This window comes from Nerophis lumbriciformis, linkage group LG04 (assembly GCF_033978685.3).
Source record: "Nerophis lumbriciformis linkage group LG04, RoL_Nlum_v2.1, whole genome shotgun sequence".
NCBI lineage: Eukaryota > Metazoa > Chordata > Actinopteri > Syngnathiformes > Syngnathidae > Nerophis > Nerophis lumbriciformis.
Genome location: NC_084551.2, coordinates 19482317 through 19497136, shown reverse-complemented (window position 1 = coordinate 19497136; position 14820 = coordinate 19482317). Strand labels below are relative to the sequence as shown.

The 14820-nt window shown below is 40.1% G+C and overlaps 1 protein-coding gene across 1 annotated transcript in view; it reads right to left on the bottom strand.

The window, feature by feature from the left end:
- The window catches only part of LOC133597154 (zinc fingers and homeoboxes protein 2-like), a 68550-nt gene extending 54342 nt beyond the window's left edge, over positions 1-14208 (bottom strand). Inside the window, exon 1 of the mRNA XM_061950037.1 lies at positions 13783-14208. The gene's annotated coding sequence lies outside the window, so the exon portion shown is untranslated. The remainder of the gene's footprint in view (positions 1-13782) is intronic.
- Between the last annotated feature and the right edge of the window lie 612 nt (positions 14209-14820).

Below are 14820 nucleotides of genomic sequence, written 5' to 3'. Positions count from 1 at the left end.
TGGACCAAAAATGTAAATATATTTGATGGTCACTTTTGTGTTAGTCAGCAGATCAAATAATGGTATCATAAACAAATAGTCATGCCTCAATTCAATGACGTATGCGAAGCGCACATTGCCCGATTGGGTGTTGCTAGCTATGCACCACCTGATTACGGTCACATTTGGAAACATATCTAATGTTTTGGTCCATTAGTGCAGTCTGCGTTCACACTTGCCTCACTCAGGACTAGCGTCCACCAGGAGGCATATCCCTCCCTTTTGGTCCTGGACTGCGTTCATAGTTGAACGAACCGTACAGTAGGAAAATAAACAGACTTTAGACACTTAACTGGACCAAAAGTGCAGTTAACGCACCTATATTGACTAATTTTCTTAAAATGTTGTCAATATAGACCACTGAGGTAACTTAATATACACATCTTCAATTGACCACCCTAAATTACACACTTTGCTTCCAGGTAAATATGTGACAGCATCTCTTTGTTTGCTGCAAATGTCAGTTTGACTAAATGCGACAGACCAAGTCGAGTTACCTTTCCAACATCTGACTAAAACACTGGAGGTATCAGGTAGGTAGGGCAATATGAATCACAGACCAAATCATGGAATTGCCCACTAAAAATGGAATCTAATAGGGATGTAACAGTTTTGTAGATACCGCAATATTACTATTTCAAAATCTTCTTAATGCTGTGACATATCAAACAAAAACTTAGGGTGGAGTTTTTTTTTCTGGCTCTTTTACTTTGGCGGGTTAGAAAATAAACTACATCTGCCAAAATCCTCTGCACAGCGCTGGTCCGCAATGTTTTAAATGCAATTTTTTTTAAATGTATGTCTGAACGTATTACTTTTTTGATAAAGGTCTGTGACATGTGCTGTTGACCTCTTGGCCAGGTCACCCTTGTAAAAGAGATCTTGATCTCAATGAGTTTCTTATCTGGTTAAATAAAGGTTGTAATGTGGGGTATGGAGCGAAAAAGAAAGCAGGAAGTGAAGTGTGTTCCACTCAATAGTAGATAGAGGAAATGTTTTTGCCGAGGGAAAGCACTATTGCACACCAAACAACTTGAAAAGCTACCATTACCCAAAAACATAAAACCAGCTAAAGAAAAAACGCCAATTTGTGAGGTATTTACATTATTAAAAGTTAAAATGTGGGTTAACTTTTCTGAGAAACTGCATTTCCAAACTGATAGAAAAAAATGTCCACTGTAGAAGACACTGCTTCTCTGAAAGTAAGAGTTAAGGCACATTGGATATTACTACATAGTTCTTTGCACTTAAAAATACTTGTTTGTAGTGATGATTAAAACATTTTAACATTATGTTTGTGTTCAATTACTGTCGCTGTGTTTATCCTAAACATTCCTGCCACTTCATTTTACACACCACGGCATTTTAAAGTCTTTTTTTGGACATGTATTACAATAATATAGTACCGGGCCTTAATACCGTGATAATATTTTACTGTGAGATTTTGATACCGTTACATCCCTAGAATCTAATGTTAAACGAAAAACCCGGAAATTGACACAGATGTAACTCATTTTTGCACGCAACTCATGCAAAACCAATTGTTCTTACCAATTGGTACCTGCTGTTGTGCATTTGGGATCTGCATGAGTCCTGAAAATTTCAAACCAAAGCGCGGAGGCATTGCGAAGATATTTACAAAACAATTTGCCTTCCTATTTACTTCCTCTAAACGGTCGGTTTAGAATGTTCCCAATAAATGATGTCACCAATTGGCCACATCGTCAGCGGATAATCCATATATGGTATAGATCTAGCCAGACTGCCTTGCGCGCATCTGCCATTTTTATTTTATGCACGCATCTGTAATTTAGACGACAAACTGGCCAAGATACGACTCAAAGAACAAAAATGCTGTTATTGGTTGTATTAACCAACTAAGGACACTATTAAAACCTTCAGTCTCATCTGAAGAAGTACAAACCCAAAACCAGTGAAGTTAGCACGTTGTGTAAATCGTGAATAAAAACAGAAAAAAAAACAGTCTTTTTTGCTACTTTGTGTTCCAAATGACATAATATTTGCAAAAAAATAACAAAGTTTATCAGTTCGAACGTTAAGTATCTTGTCTTTGCAGTGTATTCAATTGAATATAGGTGTAAAAGGATTTGCAAATCATTGTATTCTGTTTTTATTTACAATTTACACAATGTGCCAACTTCACTGGTTTGGGGTTTTGTAAGAAGTGCCTGACTAACTTTTGTTTTCATGGCAATGTGCCTTTAACTGTGAAGAAGTCGCTCCGAGTGTGTGCCAAGAAGAGTCCTAGCTGCTTCACCCTCAAACCTTCAAAAAAAAGATACATTTTTTTGGGAAAAACTACTTTTAATGGCCAACTATTAATGGCAATGGAGGAGACAATAAAACGATAAGTAATAAAAGTACAGATTTCCCCTACATGTAAACAACCGTGGCAGCACACCACGGCAAAATTAATGCCGCAACACCTTCAAAGTAAGTATTTTTTTATTTGTTTTAATGAAATTTTTTTTTTTAAAGATGAAAACTAATTTAAATTATATATTTTATGAATGGATATGCTGTATATACTCTTAATATTTACGTACTATTGGCTAAAATAAGTTTGAAAAACAGCTCAAATATCATACACATTTTACTCATTGCTTAATTCTGGGGGGGGGAGAAAGTGCCAGCAAAAGTAAGGAAAGATGAAGAGAAAGGTATCCATCCATCTATTTTCTACCGCTTGTCCCTTTTGAGGTCGCGGGGGGTCGCTGGAGCCTATCTCAGCTACAATCAGGCGGAAGGCGGGGTACACCTGGACAAGTCGCCACCTCATCACAGGGCCAACACAGATAGACGGACAACATTCACACTCACATTCACACACTAGGGCCAATTTAGTGTTGCCAATCAACTTATCCCCAGGTGCATGTCTTTGGAGGTGGGAGGAAGCCGGAGTACCCGGAGGGAACCCACGCAGTCACGGAAAGAACATGCAAACTCCACACAGAGTTGTGTTGTGGTGAAAGTCACTAAAAAAATGGCTTGTGGCTGTCACTGATGTCCATAGAGCGCAATAAAAAGCAAGAAAGCTAAAAAAAAATAAAAAATACAACTACAAAACATTTCGGTTGGGCAGTGGGGAATGGTTCTTTTGTTTCTAACAACTCAGCCTCTCAAAATGAGCTGTTTTGAAAGGGAGAACAAAGTGGCTTGAAAATAGGTTTGTAAAATAAAATCTATGCAAATTTTTCAACAAAGAACCACCATTACATGTTATGTAGACCAGTGGTCCCCAACCACCGGGCCGTGGCCCGGTACCGGTCCGTAGATCGATACCGGTCCGTGGATCGATACCGGTCCGTGGATCGATTGGTACCAGGCCGCACAAGAAATAATTAAAAAAAAAATATATATATACACATATATATATATATATTTTTTTTTTTTATTAAATCAACATAAAAAAACACAAGATACTCTTACAATTAGTGCGCCAACCCAAAAAACCTCCCTCCCCCATTTACACTCATTCACACAAAAGGGTTGTTTCTTTCTGTTATTAATATTTCTGGTTCCTACATTATATATCAATATAGATCAATACAGTCTGCAGGGATTCAGTACGTAAGCACGCATGATTGTATTTTTTTATGACAAAAAAAAGAAAAAAAAACATACACCCACAACAGGAAGTGAACCGTATGTGACCTTACATCTTAATCATTAGGAAACACTAACACCGTTACAAATTTAACGGAAAAGGTGAACATACTTGAATAATAAAATAATATTTTTGTCTGTTAAGAAGCCAGAACAATATTTAATGTTTCTTCTTCCAAGAAAAGTATGTAGTTTGCGTGTTGATTTTTTTCAAATAACATTTGGATAAAAGATTTCAATGTGTGTAGAAGTACTTGTTCAACACATTCAACATAATGATATCCGTGGTAATTTTGGTCACAATAATTGTGATATGAAATGTTCTCGTTACATTTCTAGTACAAGGAAACTTCCAGGAAGCACACAGAGTGAATCCACTCACAGCTGGATGTTTGGCCCTGACATTCTTGGCATTTGCGGCTCAGAGAGAAACAAATTTGGTTGAGCAAATCTGAGAAAAAATCATTTTAGTACTGACAACAGACTTTGCCAAAATTGCAATAATTCATCATGCAATGTTTACGTAACCATCCACATTTTATTTATGGCCAAAATTAAACCTCAATTGCAAACTGGTCAATTACAGGGCAATAGAAACACCAAATTATGTTGGACTTAACCCCTCGTCATGCATACAAGTCAGCTGTGTGAACCATTACTCGGTTATCAACAAAAACGATTTTCAGTTGAACTGAAATGCTCTCTGCTTTGCAATGCTGATGAGAGAACATCTGTTAGCAATTCTGTTATTGCCCTACCTCCTTCATAAATACATATACAACTCAATCAAACATATGTCCTTTATTGTTATCTAATTTGATATCTGTTAACTTTCTAATTATTCTTTTTTTTACAACTATGTGCGATTACACTTTATCTGCATAAAAATTGAGGTTGACTTTGATCAACAAAATGAGATTTTCTTAGATTATGCATTGAGTAAAAAAAAAACTTTCCTGCTGTCACTATAAATTACAAACATTACCTCAGATTTGCAACATCACAAGCCGGGAACATGCGAACAAACATGAACTAAATCGCTTTTCACGTATAAAGAACGGTAGTGCGAGCAGTCAAGTTTATATACCCTGAGGAATTACAGGTACTAGCGAATATGACAGGTGGGTTAACTGTGTGGTGTTCAAACCCCTTAGATCTCTTGATGATTAGGTGCCGCTACTCAAAAGTGTATATTGCCTAACACAGAATCTCAGGTCATCCCAATATGAGAGGGATATTGTCTAGTGAACACCATACATCTTCAAAAGGTAAGCATGTCATTGCAAATAATAATCTAGATGACTGTAATGCCAGTTATACAGCGCTTAACAACCTCCACAAAGCAATAGTGTAGCATTCTAGGAGTGAATGTAATGTGGTCTATTGCAAGCAAGATGCTTCTTTTTCCCCTCCTCTTTTGCCTTTATTATCCTACTTTCTACAACATGAACATTTGAACAAACCATCCATCCATCAAATCATTTTCTACTTGTCCCTTATGGGGTTGCGGGGGTGCTGAAGCCTATCCCAGCTGCACAGGGGCGGAAGGTAGGGTACACCCTGGACAAGTCGCCACCTCATCGCAGGGCTAACACAGATAGACAGACAACATTCACACACTAGGGTCAATTTAGTGTTGCCAATCAACCTATCCCCAGGTGCATGTCTTTGGAGGTGGGAGGAAGCCGGAGTTCCCGGAGGGAACCCACACATTAACCAGTTTGTTAAAATTCCATCCATCCATTTCCTACCGCTTGTCCCTCTTAGGGTCGCAGTGGGTGCTGGAGCCTATCCCAGCTGCACTCGAGGTCAAATTTGTTCTTTCAATTTTGAGACAAAATTGCACGTAGTGAATGCAATTGTATGTCTTTTAACTTTTAATATTCTCTGATCATGCAAGAAACATTAACTTAGAGCTGCAGCTATTGATGATTTTAATAAACAAGTAATCTATTGGTTAATTTGTTTGAGTAATTTGATAACACTTTACAGCCTTGATGCATGTTTTAAAGAAAATTGTTGAAATACACAAAAATTATTCTGCTTGCATACCTTCATTATTTTCTTCTAATAAACACACACAATCAACATTGAAATTTTACTTTTGAAGTGTGTTCAATAATAAAATATTTAAAAAACACTTCGCTGTTTGGCCCCACACAGATCATGACACATACACACCTCCGCTCTCATGTGCGCTCTATTGCAGTGGCCTTGCAGAAGCTATGACCGGTTATTTAAAGTTGCGGGCACTCGATGCGGTCTGGATATTTACCATTTTTACAGTTACAATCATTAAACGACGCAACAAAGCAAGCTTTTTTCTAATTGATCTTTGCAGCCCTATAATAAAACGTATATTCCAAATCTTTTGTTGTTAAAATAAAAATACATACTTAGATATCTGCCAGTCACAGTGATTTATGATTTCAAAACAAGTTATCCATCAATTTGTACGTAAAAAAAATGGTGTAATAGAATGAGGCCATTATATATTGATATTCATATATATTTAATGTTACAAGTGGCCCCTAATCAAAATAAGTTTGACACCCTTGCCATAATAGGTCACTGTATGCTCACTGAGTAAACTGGACAAAATAAATTGACCCTAAGTGTCATACTAACACTATTGTTGGCATGACACCAACAATTATTTTTTTTTTTTAAAGAAAAAAAAAAGGGGGAGTGCTGTCTAATTTAATGAGTGAACTTGTGAATGATCACAAAAAATATTGCATTATTCATGTATGAACACAGATTATCACACAATTTATTTTAAGTGCACATGCGCCTCTAATTTAACCGCTGTTGTTTTCCTGAAAAGCAATGTGGGATGCAATGTCAAAGAATGAGTGTGGAGACTCCAACTGATGGCAAATGTCACTTCAAAATACACCCCGGTGAGATTTTAGATAAAACCAAGCTAATTTGCATATATTTTAGTTCAGCGCCACAATTTTTGCAACAAGATTAAAATACCATTTATAAGAGCAAAACGTTTTTTTAAGCAGTGACTGACAAACAACGATGGTTGCATACCTACAACATTGTTTTCAACAAAAATACCACAGATAAGTTAAATAACACTTTGGTAGTGAGTTGTAACTGTAATCAATCATTATTATTCCATTTTAAAAGTGTGATTATTCAGATTTAAAAAAAATATAAATGATTTGACACCAATAACAATACAAATGACTGATTTATCTCAAACAAAAAAAAGCATATGGCCCTGAACACGGTTGGTTGGTGTGTGTGTGTACGTGCGTGCGTTTGAAAAAGCATCCCAGAAAATCCTAATCTCAAATCTGATTCACATTATTTCCAGATTTGTGCAGCCCTAATAGAAACACTTGCCGTCATCTTAAAGGCCTACTGAAATGCGATTTTCTTATTTAAACGGGGATAGCAGGTCCATTCTATGTGTCATACTTGATCATTTCGCGATATTGCCATATTTTTGCTGAAAGGATTTAGTAGAGAAAATCGACGATAAAGTTCGCAACTTTTGGTCGCTGATAAAAAAGCCTTGCCTCTACCGGAAGTAGCAGACGATATGCGTGTGACGTCACAGGTTGTGGAGCTCCTCACATCCGCACATTGTTTACAATCATGGCCACCAGCAGCGAGAGCGTCCATATAACCCGCCAATACAACTCAAACACCTGCACAACACACTCAATCCCACAGCCCAAAGTACCGTTCACCTCCCCAAAGTTCATACAGCACATATATTTCCCCAAAGTCCCCAAAGTTACGTACGTGACATGCACATAGCGGTACGCAGGTATGGGCAAGCGATCAAATGTTTGGAAGCCGCAGCTGCATGCAAACTCACGGTACCGTGTCTGCGTATCCAACTCAAAGTCCTCCTGGTAAGAGTCTCTCTTGTCCCAGTTCTCCACAGGCCAATGGTAAAGCTTGACTGTCATCTTTCGGGAATGTAAACAATGAAACACCGGCTGTGTTATTCTACGGCGGGGGTGCGTTATCCGGCACAACACCTGCCGCAATACACCGCTTCCCACCTACAGCTTTCTTTTTTGCTGTCTCCATTGTTCATTGAACAAATTGCGAAAGATTCACCAACACAGATGTCCAGAATACTGTGGAATTTTGCGATGAAAACAGACGACTTAATAGCTGGCCACCATGCTGTCCCAAAATCTCCTCTACAATCTGTGACGTCACGCGCTGACGTCATCATACCGAGACGTTTTCAGCAGGATATTTTGCGCGAAATTTAAAATTGCACTTTAGTAAGCTAACCCGGCCGTATTGGCATGTGTTGCAATGTTAAGATTTCATCATTGATATATAAACTATCAGACTGCGTGGTCGGTAGTAGTGGGTTTCAGTAGGCCTTTAAATTAACCCCTTGCCAACTCCAGCCACATTCAGGCATGTGATTTGAACTTAATGAAAAAGACTGAAAATAAGCCGAGGGTGTCCCCTGCTAGGTCCAAAGCGGTGCCCTGGTGAGGGGACAAGGGAGCCAAGTGGACGCATTGTGGGTTTCCTGGACGTCGCCTACATCACTAAAAGAAAAATCTAAGGAAGAGAATGTGTCTGCCATCTTCTACTAGTTTTTTAATATATAAATCCCCCGCTTGAATATTCCCTGTTTTCTTCTCCGACTCTCTCTTTGTCATTTTGGATGCGTCTGTTGTGATTTCCCTTCCTGGTTCGATGATGCGCCCTATCTTGCCTCTGATTGGCCTGCCCGTAATGTTTTGCCCTAATCTTAACCAATCGTGACTCATCATAGTAAACCAACCAATCATCATGTATGTTCTTATACGTAAACCAACCAATCATCTTTGATGTTTCCCGTATAGTTTGTCCCCTGTTCGTGGAGTTGTCCACTGTCCACTGCAGCATGTGAATGCAATGAAAAGAATAAAATCTGAGCCAACCAGCTCTTAAAATGTTGTCCAGGTTAATGTTTTGGCCATTAAAGGCCCTTCATTTCAAGATTTCAACTGTGATCGGGCTTTAAACAGGTGGCTGACCTGTTCAGATGGGTGTAACTCAGGGGTGCTCACACTTTTTCTGCAGGCGAGCTACTTTTCAATTGATCAAGTCGTGGGGATCTACCTCATTCATATATATAATTTATATTTACTTATTTATGAAATATATGTTTTTGTTAACAAGTTAAAGGTGTTTAATGATAATGCAAGCATGTTTAACACATATAGTTAATATTGTTAATAAATTAAAGGTGTTTAATGATAATACAAGTATGTTTAATACATATAGTTAATATTGTTAACAAGTTAAAGGTGTTTAAAGATAATACAAGCATGTTTAACACATATTGTTAATAAATTAAAGGTGTTTAATGATAATACAAGTATGTTTAATACATATAGTTAATATTGTTAAGTTAAAGGTGTTTAATGACAATACAAGCATGTTTAACACATATAGTTAATATTGTTAACAAGTTAAAGGTGTTTAATGATAATACAAGCATGTTTAACACATATAGTTAATATTGTTAACACGTTAAAGGTGTTTAAAAATAATACAAGCATGTTTAACACATATAGATTCCTTTCTTTCATGAAGACAAGAATATAAGTTGGTGTATTACCTGATTGTGATGACTTGCATTGATAGGAATCATACAGTGGTGCTGATAACGTCCGCATTTTCGAATGGAGGAGAAAAAAAGTCCTCCTTTCTGTCCAATACCACATGAAAGTGGTTGGTTTTTGGCATCTTATTTGTCCAGCTTCTGTACTCCTTTGTATACACTTTACAAGAAATACATTGTCGGCAAACTCCGTAGCTTGCTAGCTTGTGCACGCCAGCTTTCTGAGACTCTTATTTTGTTAGCGCAACTGTGCAGTCGGTCTTTGGAGTTTTGATGACAGGTACGGCGCCAGAGTCTGTTGAAATAAAGTGTTTTTCGCCTTCCTGTCGGTAATTTTAATGAGCTAAATATGTACATAAAGTGTTGTACTTATATTCCAACTCCGCGTTCTTCTTGGTCATCGCCGCTGCCGCCGTCACACCCCGCCCCCCGACCACACCACCACAAATAGATGCCTGTCCTGTGGGAAACACTGCCCATCCATTCATTTTCTACCGCTTGTCCCTTTCGGGGTCGCGGGGGGTGCTGGAGCCTACCTCACCTGCATTCGGGCGGAAGGCGGGGTACAACCTGGACAAGTCCCAACCTCGGAAAACCGTAATTTTTACCACTGGATTATCACAGACCATACTCATTACGGGAAAACCGTAGTTGTTGGCAGGTATGGCAAAGAGAAGGATCAAGATTTTAACACACATTGTAGGTAGGAAAAGACAAAGAAAAACGGAAAATATTTTTTTTATATCTTTGATGTTGTTAAATGGATACCTCCATCTTTGTAAAGAAACATATATGATTGATTGCACTTAAATGGGTACTGCACTTTTTTGGGGGAAATTTGCTTATCATTCACAAACCCTTTGTGTATTTTAAATTGTTAAATACAACTTGTACCTGACGGCTAACAATGTAGTGAATGGGAGTCACCTATTCCGCCTATAATACCTTCTAAAACATCCAAAAAACCACCAACAATACTTCATATATATGTCATGAACTGCATACTAACAAAGTATTTATGATATTGTTATTATAAGAGCTAACGCTGAGGAATTACTTTTATGAAGACAGTACATAGATTACCGAGAGCAACTATCTTATGCAGCTGCTGCCATACTGAGCTTATACTGCTGCAATCACCTCTAAATTGGTAAACGTTTGTGTTAGCTTATAAAGCATGCCTCACACCTTTATAGCAGAAGGTTGTGGTCATTAGCCGAGAAGTTGTGTCAAATTTTATATTAAATTTGGATCGGACGACATCCCTGGGAAGACACGCGACACGATGCTTGTTTTCTCCCACCCCTTTTTAACTGAGTGAGAATTTTCATGAATTCATCATCTAACCAGGAAACACAAGGATTGTGCTGAAAGACATAAACATCCCATCAGCCCGCATCCCAGTGAAAGCGGACATTGCACACTAAGTGATTGTTTTATTATGTTCGTAGTTTGTATTTGTTGTTTAGCACTTAGCAATACTGCTGCGTGAAGCTTAGTGTTTCACTACAGTTGAATCTGCTTATCACACAGCTTCTAAAATGTGTAGCTCATCCTTCTTATATTCAGGCTCAAAAATAAAAAGGTTCCGGATCATCATTAGTCCCAAGGTAGTAGTCGTTGGCTCTCATGAAGTCCGCCATGATTAGTAGTTGTTGTTGTTGTTAAAGGGAATGGCGAACGTTAAAAAGTACCACTGATAGTCACACACACACTAGGTGTGGTGAAATTACTCTCTGCATTTGACCACTTGTTCCACCCTCTGGGAGGTGAGGGGAGCAGTGAGCAGCAGCAGTGCCCGCGCTCAGGAATCATTTTGATGGTTTAAAGGGAAACATTATCACAATTTCAGAAGGGTTAAAACCATTAAAAATCAGTTCCCAGTGGCTTATTTTATTTTTCGAAGTTTTTTTCAAAATTTTACCCATCACGCAATATCCCTAAAAAAAGCTTCAAAGTGCCTGATTTTAACCATCGTTATATACACTCGTCTATTTTCCTGTGACGTCACATAGTGATGCCAAATCAAACAAACATGGCGCATAGAACAGCAAGCTATAGCGACATTAGCTCGGATTCAGACTCGGATTTCAGAGGCTTAAGCGAACAGATTACGCATGTATTGAAACGGATGGTTGTAGTGTGGAGGCAGGTAGCGAAAACAAAATTGAAGAAGAAACTGAAGCTATTGAGCCATATCGGTTTGAACCGTATGCAAGCGAAACCGACGAAAGCGACACGACAGCCAGCGACACGGGAGAAAGCGAGGACGAATTTGGCGATCGCCTTCTAACCAACGATTGATATGTGTTTGTTTGGCATTAAAGGAAACTAACAACTATGAACTAGGTTTACAGCATATGAAATACATTTGGCAACAACATGCACTTTGAGAGTGCAGACAGCCCAATTTTCATCAATTAATATATTCTGTAGACATACCCTCATCCACGCTCTTTTCCTGAAAGCTGATCTGTCCAGTTTTGGAGTTGATGTCAGCAGGCCAGGGAAGCTAAGTCGATATTCTTCCCTTGATCATCTTCGGTGGCATAAGAGACGGTGTGAGCCAAGACATCCAGGGGGTTTAGCTCACTCGTCTGCGGGAACAAACTGCCGCCATTGCTTGCCGTGCTACAGAGGTCCTTTGTCCCTGAATTGCTCACACACTCCGGCAGATTCAATGGGGGTCTGGCGGCAGATTTCTTTGACTTTATCGTTGGAAATGCATCTGCTTTGAGTGTCGCAGGATATCCACACATTCTTGCCATCTCTGTCGTAGCATAGCTTTCGTCTGTAAAGTTTGCGGAACAAACGTCCAATTTCTTGCCACTTTCGCATCTTTGGGCCACTGGTGCAACTTGAATCCGTCCCTGTTCGTGTTGTTACACCCTCCGACAACACACTGACGAGGCATGATGTCGCCAAGGTACGGAAAACAGTTGAAAAAAACAGAAAATAACAGAGCTGATTTGACTCGGTGTTTGTAATGTGTTTGAGAAAATGGCGGATTGCTTCCCGATGTGACGTCACGTTATGACGTCATCGCTCCGAGAGCGAATAATAGAAAGGCGTTTAATTCGCCAAAATTCACCCATTTAGAGTTCGGAAATCGGTTAAAAAAATATATGGTCTTTTTTCTGCAACATCAAGGTATATATTGACGCTTACATAGGTCTGGTGATAATGTTCCCCTTTAACCCCCAATTCCAACCCTTGATGCTGAGTGCTAAGCAGGGAGGTAATGGGTCCCATTTTTATAGTCTTTGGTGTGTTGTGATGTGCTCTGTAAAAAAAATTCTGGTAATGCTTAAAATGGCCCAAATACTGTACATGTTACGTGGTATTATGAATGTGTCGACATTTCATATAGACCTATATCACCCCGAGAATGACAAGCGATAGAAAATGGATGGATGGGCGTATATAAAATGCTTATGGAGGTTTTTAAAGCGCTTTATAGGCGGAAAAGATGGTGTCTCAATTACCTGTTGTTAGCCACCAATTGCTAGCATGTATTTACGATTTAGAATGCATTAAAAAAGAAAGACATGTTCTTGTCTCACATAGGGATTGTGAATGATAGTCAAATTTCCCCTTTAAGGTTTTGTATAATTTAAGAATGTGATGATCCTTATATGCCAATAATAATGGACGGATGCTCGAAATATAAATATCCTGAGAACAAACAGAATTGTGGATGTGTTATTGTGCCATGTGCATGCAGTCTTCATTTCAAATGGGGCTGGGTAGCACAAGGGATGCAAAGACCTCCTCCCTATCTCCAAAAACCATCGCAGGGTGCCAGAATGCGTTGGCTAAAGCAGGAGACACTGGGCTCCTACCCAAAGTTGACATTGGGAACAGAAAGAACCACGCCTGGCGTCTTGCAGCGGGCCCACTGCAGTGAAAGTCAGCCCCAGTCAGTCTGCTCTTGGCGGGGAGGAGGAGTCACCGACTGGGCGCGTTCCGCCTACATCACACGCACATATCAAAGTGTATAAACAACAGCCTCCAAAAAGTTGCACTCAGACCCCCGTTGCTGCTTCGTGGGAGCGGATGCAGCAAAGGGGGGGAAGAGCAATAGACGCTCTCTTTCCGCCGGAGGTGTGACGGAGCGACGCGGGGAAACACTCGCCCCGAATGTTCCCCCTCCTCCTCCTCTTCGTCGTCAGCGACGTAACAACATGTCGGCAGAGGACGGCCATGTTTTGCTGGTTATGTCGACACAGGGAGGAGGAGGAGGAAAAGTAGACCCGACGTTTCTCGCGCCCTGACTCTCTGCCTGGCTCCCCTTCCTCTTAAAATGCCCGAAACTTGCCGGACACGTTAGCGCGCAGGTGGCACTAGCGAAGCGGGCAAAGTTGACGAGACAAGTTAAACATTAAAAAAAAAAAACCCAGAGACGTGGAGCGCTTTAGACGGCGAACAATCCCCCCCAGCAGATACATGCGCACACTTTTTACTTGAGGGTACTTTCGAGCCAGCGGAAACGCATTATAAATATTTCTTACCTGCACATGGTAACGTCGCGATGCTCAGGTAGCGTGCAGTACAATCCAAAAGCAGACGGAAATGAGCAAAAAGCTGTTTATTTAAAAAAAAAATGTAGCTCCAGTAGCTAGGCAGACAACAGGCGACCGGAGAGGGAAAAAATTGGCGATCACAAGGAGGATCTACGCCAAAAGCCACATGATCGCCGACGTCAGAGTACGTATTTGCATGCCGCACCGGGGCGCCGGTGTCCGTCCATAGCGGCTGCGTGGTGCTGAAGCCGTGGAAAGTTCACAAGAAGGCGGCGCGAAGTGGAGCAACTCGCCTGCCCGGGTGACATAGGAGGTACCGGGGTCTCCATGGAGCATAACGACCGGTGTTTGGGTCAATAAAGTCCGTGTTGACGTCTCCCCCTACGAGTCAGTTCCGACCTGATTGAATATGAAATCATCAGTGAGGGCGTGGCTTTCCCAACAAGCCCCGCCTATTCTACGTCCCTCTCGACAGCTTGGCGTCATCTGAGCGTGCGTGACACACACACATGCACACGTGATCAGTGGCGCCTGGAAGCCTATCACACAACAGTGACCTCCTCTGGACTTCTTCGAGAAGTGAAGGGGAGTTTGGTTCACGCCCACATGCAAATGTCTTATAGACTCCCAGATGAACGTGATGCTCGACTGCAGAGTTTTTCAACCTTTTTTGAGCCAAGGCACTTTTTTTTCATTGAAAAAATTCTGAGGCACACCACCAGCAGAAAACATAAAAAAAAATTAAACTCAGTAGCCGATTTTGACGATAAAAAGTCGTTCTCGCAATTGTTGGATATGAATTCAAATCATAATCAACCATGCATCAATATAGCTCTTGTCTCAATGTCGGTGTACTATCACGACCTGTCACATCAAGCCGTGACTTATTTTGAGTTTTTTTAGTGTTTTCCTGTGTGTAGTGTTTTAGTTATTGTCTTGCACTCCTATTTTATTGGATTTTCCTCTTTTGTTAGTATTTTCCTGTGGCAGTTTCATGTCTTCCTTGAGTGCCATTCCCCGCACCTG